This window comes from Onychomys torridus, chromosome 11 (genome assembly GCF_903995425.1).
Source record: "Onychomys torridus chromosome 11, mOncTor1.1, whole genome shotgun sequence".
Lineage (NCBI taxonomy): Eukaryota > Metazoa > Chordata > Mammalia > Rodentia > Cricetidae > Onychomys > Onychomys torridus.
Window position 1 is genome coordinate 7,808,444 of NC_050453.1, and position 18,155 is coordinate 7,826,598.

At 43.8% G+C, this 18,155-nt stretch overlaps 1 protein-coding gene across 4 annotated transcripts in view; it reads right to left on the bottom strand.

Annotated features, from left to right (window-relative positions):
- Window positions 1–18,155, bottom strand: part of Esrrg (estrogen related receptor gamma) — a 582,336-nt gene that overhangs the window by 426,253 nt on the left and 137,928 nt on the right. For 3 of the 4 annotated variants that reach the window (XM_036202303.1, XM_036202304.1, XM_036202305.1), the window contains one exon: window positions 15,700–15,787. The exons of the other annotated variant lie outside the window; for it this stretch is intronic. The gene's annotated coding sequence lies outside the window, so the exon portion shown is untranslated. The remainder of the gene's footprint in view (window positions 1–15,699; window positions 15,788–18,155) is intronic. 4 annotated transcript variants of the gene reach the window in all.

An 18,155-nucleotide genomic window follows, 5' to 3' on the forward strand; every position in this document is an offset into this window, starting at 1 on the left:
GCTTCATTAACATGCCTGAACTCCAAAATCAAAGTCAGAGGCACAAGGCTTCCCCAATGTGGAAACTAAACACAGAGGCTGTGCCATTAGTTAAGCAAGATTTACCAAAAATGGGAACTTTTTATTTTCTCTTTTAAAAACTAATCTGGGAAAGAATTAGAAATCAGAACCACAGTGCCTATTGCTAAGCAGTTTTTGCCTGGGCATCCTGGGCTTTCAGGGCAGGGGCTGTGATTAAAGTCATCATTCCAGGGAGCCAGAGCAGGAATGAAGCCAGGACAGTAATGAGGCAGAGAATGGAGATGTTTGGTAGGGTTGACCAGATCACAAACAGGTGGACAACACCCCCACCCCCACCAAGTGTCAGTCTGTGGTCTCTCCTCCCTCTCTCTCCTCTCTCTCATCTCTTCCTCTCTCTCCCTACCCCCCACTCTCTCTCCCTCCCTCCACCCCTCCTTCCTTTCTCCCCCTCCCTTGTGTTTGCAGGGCATTTTCCCAGCCTTGAGCCAGGTTTTAATGACAAGAGTGTTCTGCCCCCCCCTTCTGGAAGCATCATGAATGTACCCATCCATACTGCTGCATTTTTTTTGTAGGCACAGTTCTTTCATTTGCCACCATCTGGCTGTCCATCTCTCAGAAAAAGGACCTCTTTAACACTGAGTGGGAGTTGAAGGCTGAGGGGGCGTTCCAGGAAAGATGCTCACAGGTAGGACTCAGCCATCACTGTGCCACCAGGCAGCAGCCATAATTAATGAATACATCAGAAGGTCTACTCAAGGAGCAAAGAAGGTAGACAATGATTTATGTTTACCTGAGGGGGAGATTATTTAGGTTTGCAGGAGCTTTGGAAACGAGGGAGCCCAGACATATTCCGATGTGCTATAGTCCCTCTCCAAACCTGATGGGAAATACAAAGAGTAAGGCAGGTCCAGCAATAAAGATGGGGAACAGGCTGGAAGGTGGGTCCTGAAGCTCCCCTCCAAGGCTCTGGTCCGGAAGCAGCGTGTGTCTCTGTGATTGCCACAGCAGTGGAATTTCCTGCTTGGCTTCCCGGGCTAATCCTAAGTGTTGTCAAGGATAATTATCAGATGATACTTCACCCAGTGCTCTAGCCTAATGTGCAGGTTTCCAGTGGCTAAGACGGAGCAGCAAAAGACGTCCCGGGGCAGCACCACACCAGGCCCCGAAATGTGCAGGCTGAGCTAATAAGGCTGTCTCCCAGACAAAGAAATCCAGTTTGGTGTCACAGAGGCCTCTGTCCAGCAGGTCCTTCAGCCCATAAAACTTTGTTCACACTCATTCCATAAGCAAAGGACCTGTCTGTTAGAGCAGATAATCAAATCCAGCCTGGAAGGAAAATCCACACAAAGCTTCCCCAATCAGACTTCTGTCCACAGGGAAAAGTGAGCCACATCTGATATACAAGGTATCATTTTGGCTCTCTATAATTAAAACTATTGTTGCCATGGCAATCTGAAGAGTGTTGTAAATCCAGGGAAGGATGGCTTCTTGTTATTGTTGCTATCATTTACTGTACCATATGTACAGGCATGTGTGTGTGTGTGTGTGTGTGTGTGTGTCCATGTATGTGCAGGTGAATGTATGTGTGGAGGACGGATGACAACCTTTGGTGCTGTTCCTCAGGTTCCATCCACTGTGGAGTATGAGACAGTCTCTTGGCCAAGCAGGCCAGGCAGCCTGGTCAGCAGATCTTGGGAGTCCCATTTCTTCCTTCTCAGCACTGGGATTACAAGGGGATGTTATCACACAGCTTTTGTTTTTAGTCTGAGGGAAGGAACTCAGGTCCTCATGTCGGCAAGGTGCCCAGTTGGATTTTATTCACGGCCGGGCAGATACTCGTCTTGGACAAACATTGTGTGCCCAAAAGATCCTGCATCTGGTTATACCTCAGGAAGTCCCAACTTGCCTCATTCAGCAGCTAAAGAGCCACAGTCTTCCCATGTGCACTTACACTCAACATCTCTCTCAGCATACCCCAAAGCTCCCTCACCTGCCACATGCTGCTTTCTAAAGGATTACACTCCAGCCAGAACCCCCGGGTCCTAGAAACAAGGCCACACTTCCTGAGCCATCTTATCAGGCATTAGGCACCTCATGCTGTTCTCACTCAGAGAAACAAAGACTGCCTTGATTCTGTGACTCCAAGGGGATGGCCCAACAGCTTTTATGACTGTTGTCCTATAAATATGTCCAGACCAGAACTCAGCAGTCAGCCCCAGGGAGACTCCAGGTTCCTACTTTGGTAAGGTTGTTCTCACACAGAAGAGAGCATGGTCTGAGGTTTTGTAGCACTCTGTGTGTGTGTGTGTGTGTGTGTGTGTGTGTGTGTGTGAGAGAGAGAGAGAGAGAGAGAGAGAGAGAGAGAGAGAGAGAGGAGAAACTTTTCCTTTTGCTTAAAGTGGGCATGCTATTCAATGTTCAAGATCCCCTCAGGACAAAATAATCTAAGCCAAGCTATGGAAAAGGCCACACAGGCTATTCTCCACCTGCCTTTTCACAGACACCCTGAGATTCAGCAAACATCAGCTAGCTGAAAGCTAGGATCTGTGTTTCCCAGGCTCACAGATCCAAAGATGCCCCTCTGGCACGGTGACGCACAGAGTGCCCACCAGGCATCTGGAGGCTCTGCCCTCAGCACCACAGGCCTGCACACGCTGGCAAAACACAGGCACAGATGAACACACCACGATGCTCTCTGGTGGACACATCACATGGTTAAAGCTCAGGGGAAAAGGACCCATCCCAAGGCAAAGACCCTAAGGAGGCAAAAGGTTTGTTCTCTGGATGGTTTGTGCCTTAACCATCTACTTAAAACAGCTACCCTTGACACAACCCTGGGGAAACAAAACAATATAAAGATGACTCCATGCCAGGTTCATGCACCACACGCCTCAGTCTCAATTCCAATCAATTTAGTAATGTTGACGCGGCAGAGGAAGGGGGACAGGTTCACGGAAATTTCTTAAGTTTTACTTTTCAGCTAAAAAGAATAGGAGGAAAACCAGCTGGTTGACACTCAGGACAGGGACCTGCAAGCTGGCTCAGTAGGTAAAGGAAACTTACTCCAGGTTAACCATCTGAGTTGGATCCCTCGTGGAAGAAGAGAATAGATTCCTGAAAGTTGTCCACACATACTCACACACAGTAAACAAATAAACGCAACATAAATTAAAATGATACAAAAAACTCAGGAAAAGAAGTTTCCTTACCTTTTATTTTATTTTAACTTTGGGGTCTGAAAAGACATCTCAGTGGTCACAATAACTCAGAGATAGGAAAAGAGAGAATCATGTTCCGTTTAATGCTAGGACAGCAGCCCAAGCTGTTGAAAGAACCATACCATATTTCCCTTGGGGGAATTAGAAGGCACCAGAGGAAGTAACAAAAGGGCCTGCCTGAAGGACTGAGGTAGACACGGGAGCTTTCATCTGGTCAGTGAGTAGCAGATGGGCAGGCACTTGGCTGAATACTGTGGGAAAGCTAGCTTCCCCCCCCCCCCCCCCCACACACACACGGAGCACTCAGCAGGGCCCCATGGCCCCAGTCACTGCACTTACTGGCCACACCGTCACACTGGAATACAACTTGTTGGCGATTTAGTATGGAGAGAGAAATTTTCGAATAAGCTTTCACTAAAAGACCAGATGCTTAGAAATGGCAACCGCCTCTTTTTCATTCCAAAAGCTCTGCAAGCCATAACCCACTAGTCCTGCTCTCTGATAACAAAGTAAAAATCTAATACCAATCCTGAAAATTTATAGACACTTCTCTCTTTCTGAAAAGTACATGAATAGTGTATAGACACTCTTCAAAGGCCCCATTTTTCTCTTTTGTAGCAAAACGGCCAGAGCCTATGGGAGAGCGGAGCCTGGGGCAAAGTTCCTTTCTGCTTAGAAGCCACCTGCTAATCACCTGCAAGCAAGAACAGGCTACAGGGAAGGCAGCCCAGAGCCCGCCCCTCAGCACCCTGAAGGGCAGGGGTTAAGCAGAAACAAAGCGAGGGAAGCTTTCTTGGCCTGAGGGGGTCTCTGCCAAGTGACCAGTGAGACTCCCTGAGGACAGATCGGAGGGGCTGGCAAAGAGGCAGCAGAGGATCAGAGGCAACTTGAAATGGGCCAGCTACCCAAATGTCTGAAGCAGAAAGGAAGACAGGGGAAAAAAAATACCACTTCCACAAAGGCAGCCCAGAAATACCTTGGGAAGCTATTGCTTCCTGTTAGACAGAGAGGCTGAGAGCTTCACCGGCTCCACATGCAATAGGTTCCTGTCTACCTGTCACTGTCAGAAATGGGATGCCTTTCTCAATTTGGGGTGTGGCTGGAATCTCAAGTTGGGACTATGAGATGGGCAGGGAGAGAGTGAAGAAGGACCCTGGTTTCTTAACAGGATCCAATACAATTTAGCTCTCCTCCCCTTGAAACCAGGAGAGACTCTGCCAGACAATCCAAGGGGTATTAGAGGCTTAGGGTATAGCTAAGAAGCTGCGGAGGACAGTGTAAGATGGCTCTGCAGCAGAGAACCTGCTGCTCTTCCAGAGGAAGGTCCAACACCCACATCAGGACAGTTCCTAACTGCCTGTTACCCTAGCTTCAAAGATCTAAAGCTCTCTTTGGCCTCTATGGATACCCCAACACATGTCACACACACACACACACACACACACACACACACACAATGCATTAAACAATGACAAAAAAAGTTGTCAGAAGACAAGCATTTAACCAAGTTCCCATCATTAACAGCAGTACTGGGGACATTTCATGTGGTGAGCTCAATAATCCTTTTCTAAGCACCAAGAAGTCAGAAGAAAGGAGCCCAAACTAGTGTCATCGAAAAGAAGAAAGACTTTACCAGAAGTGACTGGTACCCAGTGTTCCCTGTGGGATCTGGTTTTTATATTGCCATTATCTGTAAGGTGGGCATTCACAGATCTTATAGTGCAGAAGGCTCTTTGTGCATGAAGCTTGTTGAAAGGCATTGTGTACAGACTGACTGGCCTTCTCATTAAAGTGTTCCCCTGCACCCATGGAACCCCTGTATCGGTGGAATCCCTGCAGACTATGACCACACCCCTCTCCCACACCTCTTTCCCCCAGTGTCTCCTTAACTGAGTCACTTTTCCTCATGCCTCCTCATCATCTCCCTCTCCTACTTCAAGAACAGTGAAGAGCAAATGGATTGAGTGCCCCTCAGGACTGATTCTTTCTATTTACCATCACATGAACTTGATGGCCAAGCTTTCCCTGTTAAGTCCAGAAGACTTAACTAGGAGTGGCTTTTCTTGTTCTTCTGGGTCTCCATGATTCTGGACATCCCCAAGCACAGAGATGATTCCTCAGTCTATCCCATTCTTCCCTGCAGGATTCTACCAGACCTAACTATGCCCTGGGAGACTATACAGTAAGGGTTCTATCCTTAATTACGTCATCAGCCTAGGACATGGCCCAGCCTAAAAAGCAGGCGGCTCTCTGTGTCCTTCCCTTTTCTCTTCCCTCCACATAATCTCTCTGTTTCTCTTGTCCTCTCTCTTCTCCCTCTCTCTCTTTCTCTCTCCCCCTCTCTCCCCTTCTCTCTCTCCCCTCTCTCAATAAAGCTCTAAAAAGGTAACTATGGCTCGTGACTCCAGCACTCTTGCTCCATCAGCATGGCCGCCACAGGTAGCAGCCAGCCACAAGCAGCGCTGATTAACCAACATATACTACCTGATGAATGATGTATTTTACCATTCAAAACAATGGCCCCCTGCCCCAAGGTAAACAACCCCAATGTCCATCAATAAATGAATGGAAAAGCAAGTCATGATGGAATATCATTCCACTTGAAGGAGAAGCTTCTGATACCATGATAAATGGAAAAACCTGGAAAATACATTGAGAAAAGCTAAAGCAGATGGAAAATGGCAAATACTATCTGGGTACAGTTACATGAAGCACCTAGAGTGCTCATCACAGAGATCAACAGGAGTAGCATAGTGCATGCCAAGGGCTAGAGATTTTGTTGCTTTGAGTTTTAGTTGAGATAACAACACAAGTCTAAAGATGGTTGTTCATATCCTCTATACACAATGTAAATGGATTTAATGCCATAGAACTCTATAGTTTTTATCTATAAAGGAAAACACTGGGGTGGGAAGATGGTTCATTGGTAAAGTACATGCCTTGCAAGCCTGAGGATTGGAGTGTGGTCCTCAGAACACTCAAAAATAATAATGGACATGGTAGCATGTTTTTAGTCCAAGCCCTGGAGAGGTGGAGACAAAAGGATTCATGGGGCTCACTGGCCAGCTAGCTTAAACTAGTGGGCATGCTTTGGGCAAAAGAAAGACTCTGTCTCCCAAACAAAGCAGATGGTATTTCTGAATGATACCTAAGGCTGTCCTCTGGCCTCCTTTATTTCTAAATATTCACTGGTCACTTTCTCTGCATCATGGAGAGTACTAGAAGCTAGGGCATACTAGAACTCATGAGCTAGAAGGAACAGGGAATGAATCAGAAGTGCCAGGGCATCCCATAAATCTGAGGAGTATTAAACTACTTCATAGAAGATAATGAAGACCTGGCATGGAGTGGGAGGGGGTATGCCATCATGGGGGTGGGGTGGAGGACACAGAGCTTGGAAGGAAAGCTTTTGAAGCTAAGATGTTGGCTTCTAATAGGAGTGAGGTCAAAACTAAAGAGCACGTAGATGAACATTCCAAGTGATGAGAACAACAAAAATGAATGAAACAGCATAGGTAGCAGAGGGGGCTTGGCTGGACAGTAGCTTCTGAGAGCCAAGAAGCATACATCAGCCTAAAAGAGGGACACAGTAGATCATGGTGGGGGGGAGGGCTGAGAAATGACATTAAGCCTATTAGACTATTTTCCATAAAAGCTGAATGAGGATATTGGACTCGATCCCTGATCTCCCTTCCTCTTCACCGATGTATTCCATTAAAAAGATGCTAAGTCTGGGAGCCCCATCCAAGCACAGCTACCTTGCCAGCAATGGCATCACCCAGTGTCCTCACCCTCCCAGAACACCACCAACACCCCTACTCATGCACACCACATCTTCCTGACCTCATCTGCTTCAGTAGCTACTACACAGCTCACTGGAGACCATCCCTCTCTGAGTCTGCAGCAGCCCCTTGCCACCACCCCCACTTCTGAGAGACTCTGCCAAGTCCATTATGTAATCTCCCTTTCTGACTCACATCCCCTCTGAGGAACATTTCTCTGACTCACGTCTCCCTATTCACACTCATCCTTTTCTCCTTCCATCTTTACTCTCTCTCCTAATGTTTCCCTGTAAAAAACCTTGAATGTTACTCTTCCCTACTTCATTCCATCTACCTCCAACTTTCAGGTGACCCACTTATCCAGCCCCTGAGCATCTGTCACCTGTCCTTCTGAGTGTTCCCTGGAATCACCCTCTGCCCAAGCCTCCACCTCTGATGATCAGAGAAAACTTTTACATTCTGGCTCCCTGGTCTGTGTACATGCCCTCTGTCCCTGCCTTCTCTGTACATAGGTCTCTATCGACAGACGAACTCAGGATACAGACTTTGTTAGGGAAAATGAAGAACCTCACTGTGGTAAAGAAGTAAGGAACGCCAAGAAAGTTGAAATATAGTTCTTGCCATTCCTGAAAATTATAAGCCAGCCAACAACATGTAGGGATAGATCACATCAAGATGAGTTGTCTCTGGCTAGGTACTAAACCATACTCAAGTACACCTTGGCACCCAAATTTCTTCTTGAAAAACTGGTCAGGAACAGCTGCAGGAAGGAGACCGGTAAGGCAAGCCTTGAAGAACAGCTGAGTATTTTGAAAATCTGAAAAGGGGATAGTGGGGAGTTGAAAGTCAAAGATGAGAGAAAACGATAAACCAGAAGTGAGTAAGGTAACACCCAAATGTCCCATGGGGATTGCTTTTTTAAACTGAAGAGTAGAAGCCAAAAGGATGTGAATGGTTAATGCAACAGGCTTTCATTGCCGGATTTGGGGAGATATAGAGACTCCACATGAAATTCTGTGGGGAAAATTGAATCATGAAGGGTTGCCAATTCTGACTGGGGCTGGCACTGAGGATGGACAGCTAAAATGGCAGAAGACCAATTCACTTGGAATGAACAAGTTATCATCTGGTCCTAAGCAACTAGAGGAAGGCAGCGGGATTCTCTTTATTACACTATTTAATTTACTGTGCATATTCAAGGAATGCAGTGTGATAATTTGTAAAACATATCTTAGCTTCTTTTCCTTTTGCTGTAATAAAATATCTTCAGAAATGCAACTTAAGGGAGAAAGGGCTTATTCTACCTCATAATTCAGGGGCATGGTCCATCCTGACGGGAGAATCAAGATGGTGGGAGCTTGAAGCAGCTGGTTAGATGATGTCAGAATCAGGAAACAGAGAGTGATGGGTGCCTGGGGTTCTCATACAGACCAGGACCCCAGCCAGGGAATGGAGCCACTATGCTATACTATAGCCACTATACTAAGTAGGTCTTTCCACCGAAATGTATTAACATGATCCCACACAGACACATCGAGAGGCCACGCTGCCAAGTGATTTTAGATTGTGCACAGTTGAACAATCAACACTAACCATCACAGAGGGATAAAGATCCAAATGGGGTAATTGGCATTTACAGTTCCCAGGTGTGTGAGAGCTTCTCTTCTGGGAGGCTGGACATTATGGATGACATGCATACTCTTCCCAATTCTCAAATTAAAATCCTTGTTCCCTTTGCCTCCTCCCTAATCCTTTTGAGGCAAGTGTTTCTCATCCCCAGCTATGCTCCATCCTCACAGAGGACTCTCACCTGCGTTCTCAAACCACTAGAAACATCACTCAGGCCCTGACTACTCAATGCAGATGTTTTTTACACTATAAAACTCACAAATGCAGCTAACTAGTCTACAATCTATGGGAATTAAGGACCATGTTAAAAAAAAAAATTAAACAATTGAAAATTGACAGTATTTTTCTTTCTTTCAGGGAAAAGCCAATCTAAACAAACAAACAAAAAAGAAAATCAAAGGAAATGTGATCATAAATACCTTCCAACATGAAACAATATTTGACTACTATCTTACAATGAAAAGGCATACAAAGCAAAATTAAAGGGCAAACATAAAACAAGAAGACATTTATATAACATATTAAATTTAATTATTTACTTGTTTATTTGTATGTGTGAAGTTATGCCTGCAAGGCACATGAATGGGGTCAGAAGACAATTTTTAGAAGCCAGTTCTCTCCTTTTGCAATGTGGGTATCAGGGTTCAAACTCAGGCCACCTGACTTGGCATCAAATGCCTTTACCCAGGGAACTACCTGATCACCCCAAAGCATATCATTTTTAAAAGGAGTTAAGATTCTTAGTATTTAATTTCAAAAATTAAGAAAAATGACAATTGGCTTAATAGAAAAAAAATGTTGGCCAGGCAAAATTAACATGTAAATTCATAAAATGGGTTCAAGCAACCAACAAAAATTATAAAAGATATTTAACTTAATTTAAAAAGTTTAAGATGCAAATATAAGTAGTTGAAAATACTCCAAATAATAAACCTGCAAAGGGTGTTTTAAAGTATGGATTGCTAGAAATGTTGATGGAAGCATAATTTGTAGAATTCCCTGAGATTCATTGACAATATTTTTTTATAGAAGTGAAAAATACAGTCTCATCTTTGCTCAGAAATCCTGCTTTGGATAATAGTGCCCCCCACCCCCCACAACGTGATTTCATTTGGAAAATAAACTGCAAAAAGTCCATCACTCAGCAATTCTTTCCTCCAAATTCTTCATATTTCTCTGTCCACATCTCTTATCCTTCCCGCCCCTGTCCATTTTTCTTCCTGGCTTCGTATTTCCTCCTGATGTCTAGTTCCCTAAAACTATCTTTGTTAGCTCTGTCACTGGAATGGCTAGCCTGCCCTGCCAATGGCTTTCTCTAACCAGGGATGCACTCATCATTTAGACCAACATGGTCCAGCATTTTCATCAATGAGACTCTTCATCATGCCTAATCCCACACAACCCAGCGTCTCTTGAATGCCTACTGGGCCTCTATCTAACTTGTGCCTCTTCTTTCTGCCACTTGAACCCAGTCTGCCTGCCTTCTTCCAGGACCACAGCATCAGACTGGTCCTTTCCTGCAAGCCCCTCCAGCAGCTGTGAAGAAGCCCATTCATTCAGCAGTTCAGCGGTGTACTTAAATAGCCTCACCACTGACTGTCTCCTGTAGCATCGTTTCTCCCAACTCCAGTTAGAGTACATCTGTTTGACTGAGGGATCAACTAGGAGAAACTGTTAGGATGGATGATGTATATTTGAGATGGCTTGATATGCCAACTCTAGTATCTGTCCCATAGGTTAGAAAAACAACTATTTTGCCCTCCACAAAGTAGTACAAAGAATGGATGTCATGTGGTAAGCACATCTACTTGTTAATAAAATATTTCTGAATAGAAAAATAAAAGCTCTACTGGCTAATTTAGTAACTAATTTAAAATATAGTTCCTTCCTTGCAAAAGTTGGTAGACACAGGATTCTCAAACCTTTAGCCTTACCTTTCACTCAACACAGAGTATTTCCATCTCCCCATGTGTTCAGCATCCCCACACTCACATTCAGTTCTTCAGCTGTCAATAATTAACTGCCACACAATTTAATGCAATTCTGACTCAGTATGATAAATAAAAATAAAACCCATATACCATACATACCACACTCATCACACAGAGACAACACATCTATCATATACCTTGCCACACACAAGAGAGAGAGAGAACCTCACAGCCCACAGGTTTAGGACTCAGCCCCTCAGAAATGAGCTGTACTTTACACAGCACCCCAAAGTTGTCGGCTACCCAGAACTTTTGTCTGACTACAAATGAAAGCCTTTCTTGAACCCCTTCTCTGATTCTGGTAATATGCTACTAGGGCAGTTCACAGCACATGGGGAAGTACTTTTTCCTGTGCGTTATATTAGAAAAATAATTTTACAAAAGCTACATATGAATAGAAGATCATTGAGATTATATGCAAAGGGCACTGATCCCCTGCCCTCCCAGGACCTCCATGTGCTTTCAGAACCTCATGTTTCAGGGCTTCTTGTGATGTCTTCACCAAGGAGCTCTGATAAGTATTGACTCTACCACCATCTCCTCTCTCTGTACTGATATTTTATTTGTGCTTTAATAAATAAAGCTTGCCTAGAGATCAGAGGAAAAAGCCAGCCATTATAAGTGAACACAAAAGTCATGTAATGTTCACACACGCCTTTAATCCTATCACTTGGGAGGCAGGGATCTGTCTGGATCTCTATGAGTTCAAGGCCACACTGGGAACAGAGCCAGGCGTGGTGGCACATGCCTTAAATTCCAACACTAGTTAACCATGGAGGTCTGAAGGTCTGTACAGACAGACAGGAAGTGACAGAGCTGGGCAGGAAGAGGAAGTGATGTAGCTGGACAGAGAGAACAAATCAGACGGCAAAACATCAAGACATATAGGCTTGGGTAGACAGGAAGTAACTTATTCTCTTGGAAGCTTCAGAGTTGGTGAGGTGAGGTTGGCTGTGACTTTTCCTATTTCTCTGATCTCTCAGGTTTTCACCACTATATCTGGCTCCATGTTTTTTATTTAATAAGACCATTTAGAAATTCATCTACATTTCTCCTACCTTGAAGATGAGAGATGGAGCTGTGAACCCCAAGCTCTGTCTGTGGCTTTGTCTTTCTGGAGATCTGTTCTTGTCCAGGGGCCCAAGGGTGCTATCAGTTCAACAAGTGATGCTCATATCCAATGGGATTCAATGGGTACTGATCCGAAACATGAATTCTCACCATACATCACAATTCCCCCAGAGTTCTTGGATTCCTGCAACTTACATTAATACCTGCACCGAGGCATCACCAGAAGTAAGCAGGTTGATGCGCCAGGGCACCATTCCTTAGAAAGGAGGTGTTACAAAGGCCTGCTCTCTGGGTTCTCACACCTAAGGGCACTGCCATCAGGGCAATAAAGAAGTTGATACCTTTATTAAAATGAAAGTAAGCATTTGGAAGTCCCTGCAGGCACATGCTCAGAGGCTATGAGAGTGTAACGCAAAGTGCATATACACAAGCACACACACACACACACACACACACACACACACACACACACACACAGGCACACAAGTGCACACACACACACACACACACACACATGCTATCTATATAAATATATATGTGCTGCCAGAGCCTACTCGTACTATAAACATTTTGCATTTCTAAGTATTATGGCTACAAACTGAGATCTAATTTATCATAAATTTTTCTCTTGGAATTTGAGAGTGAAAAATGGTAAATTTGCCTAATAAGGGCTAATAAATGGATTCCATTGTCCCTGGAAATTTTGGCTCACACTAACTGCACAGGGCTAAGCACCGGGGGCTAAAGCCTGTAACACACACCAGGAGCAGGACCGCCACTCTGCATCATTTCTGAAATCAGAGGAAGGATGTCAAATCATCATCGCTGGAATCCATTTGTATTCCCAGGGCACATATCCAGTGTGTCAGAAATTCGCAGAGAGGCATTCTCAAGGGTTCCTGAAACATCCATGCTGGAGATAAGCCACACTCGCAGGCTCCAGTATGATGTGAGTGGGTCTTCCCCTTTTAATTGGCACTTAGGCTTGCCTTGAGAAAGAAGTAGTTTTTTTTTTTTTCTCCCCCACAGTCTATTTGATAAAACATTGCTCAAATTTTGTCCCTGCAGAGATAACACCAAGCCTTCTGCTAATTTTCAATCATAAGTAAATGACATTGGTGAAGTCACTAAAGATGAAAACAATAAAAAAAAAAAAAAAAAAAAAAAAAAAAAACCAGCCAGGAAGGGCAGAAAAAAAAAAAATTGCAAAGATATTCTGCCTCAGCTTGCAATGAAAATGTATTAAAATACCCATGATACAAAAATAGACGAGCAATTATTCTTAGGAGCTAGCGAGGGGTGAGGAGCCACTCCCAGACTTCATGAGCTGGGTGGCTTGAAGGTCTCATTGATTACTTGATCAGTTGGTTGGTGAATGATTAGTCCTCGGAAGGTTGGAATTAGTGACTAAGGCTCTGCGTCCTCCGAATAAAGTGTGTGGCCTCCTCTCTCCCACCCCAGTGACAGACGATATCTGTTTCCTCCCGTGAGTTTTGAATTTAGAAGCCACTGAAGCTCAGCAACACTATATTCTGGCTCAAATGAGCTGAAAATTGCATTCAATTTGAATTTCAAAACTGGAGGGGAGGAAGGGAGGAAAAAAAAAAAAACCCAGCACCCATCAACCATCCATACTTTTCCCTACTTCCTCCTGCTTAGCCACGGTTCTGCCAGGCTAGGGACCCAAAACCCAGGATGTGTTGTAGGACAAAGAGCATTGCTGGATTCCTGCCCAGTCTGAGTTTAAAAATAAACTTTTAATAGACAGGATCAAAGCAAACCTCACTTTTACGTACATGCATAATGCAGAGTGCAACCGTCCAAACAAACAGATTTATTTTTCTTTCCCAAACCCAAACTGGCCTGCCTTCCCCCACCCCCTTTTTCTCTGATGTACTCTGGCAACAACAGAGGTGGCAGTGCTTTCTCTGGAGAACTCTGCAAAAGTAAATTATTTCCTAAACTTAATTCCTGGGTCGATGAGATGGTCCGGTGAGGAAAGAGATAGCTGCCCAAGCGTGAAGACTTGGGTTTGCGTCACCAGCACAAATGTAAAACATCAGGTGCATGAGGCCTTAGTTATGGGGGCATGGAGACAGGAGGATCCCCTGTATTCAAAAATAAGGTTGGGGAGTGACTGAAGAAGATTGCCAACATTCACCTCTGGCCTCCACACAAGCAGCAAACATGGGGAATCCATCTGTACACACACACACACACACACACACACACACACACCCCACCACCACCACCACCACCACCACCACCACCACCACCACTACCATCACCACACCATTCATTACTATGTAGTTCACTTACAACCTCATTCCACAATTTCTAACCTTTAATCTGCTTCACATTAAAGTAGATGTGTTGTCCAAAAGTCAGGAGAGGAACCACTAATGTTTTTTCAAATCAAGTCTTATTTTAAAAACTCTCTAAGAGAACTGTTACTTAAAGTAATCTTGTGATGAATACTTTATAAAAGCCAGCCTACTTTGAATGTGCAAATAATTGACCCTCTTTGCGTGAGCACAGCAGGCATGCATTTGAAGCACACTCAGGTTTTCTGAAACAATACCATTCAGACAAGTAGATTTAAGTGCAAACAACATTTGAAAGAAAAAGGATCCTACTACAAACAACATCTCATTCCCCAGACTCATGGGACTAAAGGGTTTGGGGCCAGAACTCCTTTTTAGGGGTTTGACCTGAGACAACAAAACTAAGGCCACAGTGATTCCTCGCCACTTCTAGAACTGAAACCTGTTTTCCCACTCCCAAAATGTCCTTGATTTGTGAAGAGACAACTCAGGTTCCATGTGAAAGGAATTTTGCTTAGAAAGTGCCATCTTCACACTGAAGCCAAAACCTGTTGCCTATGTTCAGAGGCCTGCCATGCTCCAGAAGGCTCAGGAGCAAGCACCATAGAGAAGAACGGGGTTGGGGGGCAGAGAGGGCATTCATTTCTGCACAAGCAGTCTTATAGCAGGCCATATTGCACATGCTCAGTAGGCATGCCATTGCCGCTCCTATCTGGAGGAGGCAGTAGGCATAGCCTTCTCTGCCTGGGCTCCACCTATATGGGAGACTCTGAAAGAAGCATGGCCCTCCCCCCATCCCTACAAGCCTCCTGTGACAATCATCTCTGTGTGGTTCATAGGTCCAAGCAAAGGAGCTAAGTCTAGAATACCAGCAGAGTAATGGATGGTGACCTATAGTTCTCTATGGAAATCTATAGTTTTCCTTCGAAAAGTGCAGCAAAATAAATCCAACATTTATCCATGGAAATAACAGAGCATTCAGTAGATAATGAGTTTGTAATTCCATTTATGGAAGCTAGAATCATCAGAGAGCTTTGCCTGTCATAAGCACAGCACAAGATGCACAGAAAAGTACTATTTTATACTCTGTACTCTACCAACATACAGAATTCAGAAATGGGCTGACCTTGACAACTACATTTTATAGGTCAGCATAACTAATCTCAGTGCAACAAGGGCACAGCTTGGGCAAGGAGCCTCATGACCCCAACCACACATGACATCTTCCACCAGCACATGCAATACAATGAAGCCCTGGAGAGCATTCAATAATGTGACTTCGGGGTCAGATAATAGTGATGCACACTTATAATCCCAGCACTTGGGAGGCAGAGGCGGGGCAGAGCTTTGAGTTTGAGGCCAGCATGATCTACATAGGGTGTTCCAGGCCAGCTAAGGCTGCATAGTAAGACAAGGCTACATAATCAAATCATGCCTATTTTAAAAAAAATCTGCTTTTGCATTTTAAAAGACTAAATAAGGAAAGCATCAGATCTTTCTGTTGACTCTCATTGGTTATAAATGAACTCTCACCAATACAACACAATGTAATAGACAAAGATATCGATGGGCTCCTTGACCCACAAATGTGTATTGGGGGCATGATGTCACACAGATCTTAAGAGAACATTGGCATCTCCAAGTCTCATGGGCAGGAGCTTACCTTTCAAACTGCAACAGTGTTAGTGTAGGGTGCTTTCCTTACATCTTCGCCATCTAAGGTCGTTTCATTGATGAACCAGCAAATAGCTCTATTCATTTATGTAATACAAGCAAGGATCCAACCCAAAAGAGGAAAAGAAGAAAAGAAAAAGTGAGGTCATTCTCTTGGCCACTGCATTTAATAAAATCCCCCAGGCAATAGAGTTGAGCACACATTAATAGCTATGATAGTATTCTGAGCCTTTAGCAAGTCTCTGATTTCCCTATATATACACTCAGGGCTGTAATAACACCCCAACCAAGGAATAGTCTTTAATTTTAAGTTTTCTTTTCTTTTCAGTTTTCTTGGATTTATTAATCTTCCATTCCTCTCTTATTTTTAGTGAATGCACCAGTAAGGGTTTCAAAGTATTTCCCATTATAACACCGTGTGTAGCTTTTGGAAGAAAAAATAAAAACAAAAACATTCTTTCAAGATCAATGGACTCACTTGGCATCAGTCTGAAAATTGCATGCATTTCTCTGCACATGAGGGCTTTGTTTCTTATTTGGTAATGAATGGAAAGGCATTCATTTGCAAAGTAACTTCTCAGTAGGTTTTAACCAAAAGTGAACAAAAGTAGTTTCTGCAAGCATATCCATCAAAGGAAGCTGTTAGGTCAAACCTTATTAAATAGCTTGTATTTTTCCAACTTTGAAATACAAAGGAGACCATTACATAGGACTTGACACTTTTTCATCATTACTGTTACATACAAGAGGTGTTCTGAGCAACAGTAATGTAGACTTACACCTTGTGGAAGAAACACAGTAAAGCTCACAGCCCACAGGTAACTGGATGCTCCTAATAACTGGTTGGATGTTTGGCCTGGTACAATGATCTATGTAAAAAAGATGTGGGACAATTAAGTAGGCAGATGGCACCAGCCCATTTTTTCATGACACTCTTTGGGGGCATCAACTTGCTAATTGTAGACTTTAGGAGGGAGCATTTCAAGGAGATGTATGCATTATCTTCAGAAAACTGCTAAGTCTGTTCACTGGGACACCTTTCAGGCACATAGTCCTCCACTCACCCCATCCAGCACAAACCCTGCCTCAGACTTGTTTGGCAAGGATGGGGTTAAAATGACAATGCATGACAAATGGCCAAGACTGATGCTTCAGTCCAAGCTCCTCCTCAATATCCCAAAGCTACGAAAATACCCATATGGAAGCATATTTTATTTGCTTTGAGAAATATTGGGGTACTGGAAAACAGAGGTGTAATTTTGAGAAGAATTTTTGAGTAGAATGCGAGCTGAAGATTTACTGGGACCAGAGAGGAGGAAGAGGTCTGGTGTATGCTGGAATTTGACAGGGAATAGAGTCAAGAGAGGAGGCTGCTTGGCAGAGAAAACCAGAGTGTTTGCAGTACTCTCAAGAATGAGACAGGAGGCAGGAAAACACAAATGTAAAAAGCCAACCCTATTTATTTTCCAGGATTGTGAGCACAGGAGGCCTGTTGAAAAGCTGTAATTTGTGTGAGTGTAAAGAAACATTAGGAAAGATCCCACCCAAATGGCACTGTAGAGCGAGAAGCCCGGGGAAGCTCATTTGGGTTTGTGTTGTTTAAAGAAAGCTGAGGAATAGAAGGAACAGGGTACAGGTGCTGACTTGAGCAGTCAGGTTGCCATCTGAACACAGTTACCATGGCTGTGACCAACATGGCAGCAGTGTTCAGGTGACATTGACAATGTGTTACTCAGGGCAGTAAGATGGCTCATGGGTACAGACACTTGTCCTACAAGCCTGGTGACCAGAGTGTACATAAGGGCACGAGAGTAGAAACTGGACAAAGCTGCCTCATGCACACACACATATACTCATCTCCCTCCCTCTCTCTGTCTCTGTCTCTCTGTCTTTCTCTCTCTGTGTCTCTGTCTCTCTGTCTCTGTCTCTGTCTCTGTCTCTCTCTCTCTCTCTCTCTCTCTCACACACACACACACATACACATACTCACAAACACACACATAATAATAATGATAATAGAAACAATATTTTAATTATTTAAATAAAACACACTACTTGTCTAGAACAGGAACTATTTACAGGGGGGAAGAAGAGAGGGTGAAGGACAAAATAGAGTAATGGGGCATTGAGTATGATCAAAGAACATTATATACATGCATAAAAACATCATTTGTGGTGATAGAATTCTTAAAGTTGTTGAAAATAACAAAGTGTACTATTTGTCAGGCCCCATAGCTTAGATAGGTGAAAATTCAAAACATTTATATTATAATGATGGCTTTAGGAACCAGTTCTTAGATTCCAGGTACCCTAAAGGTCCCTAGGTGAGAGAAGATGATGGCTAGAAAGACATGTGGAAGAAATTTCTATTTCTTCTATAATGGCAACTTAATAAAATGCAGCCCAATTTACCCCCAAAATAAATCCTGGTTTTAGGAGTGATAA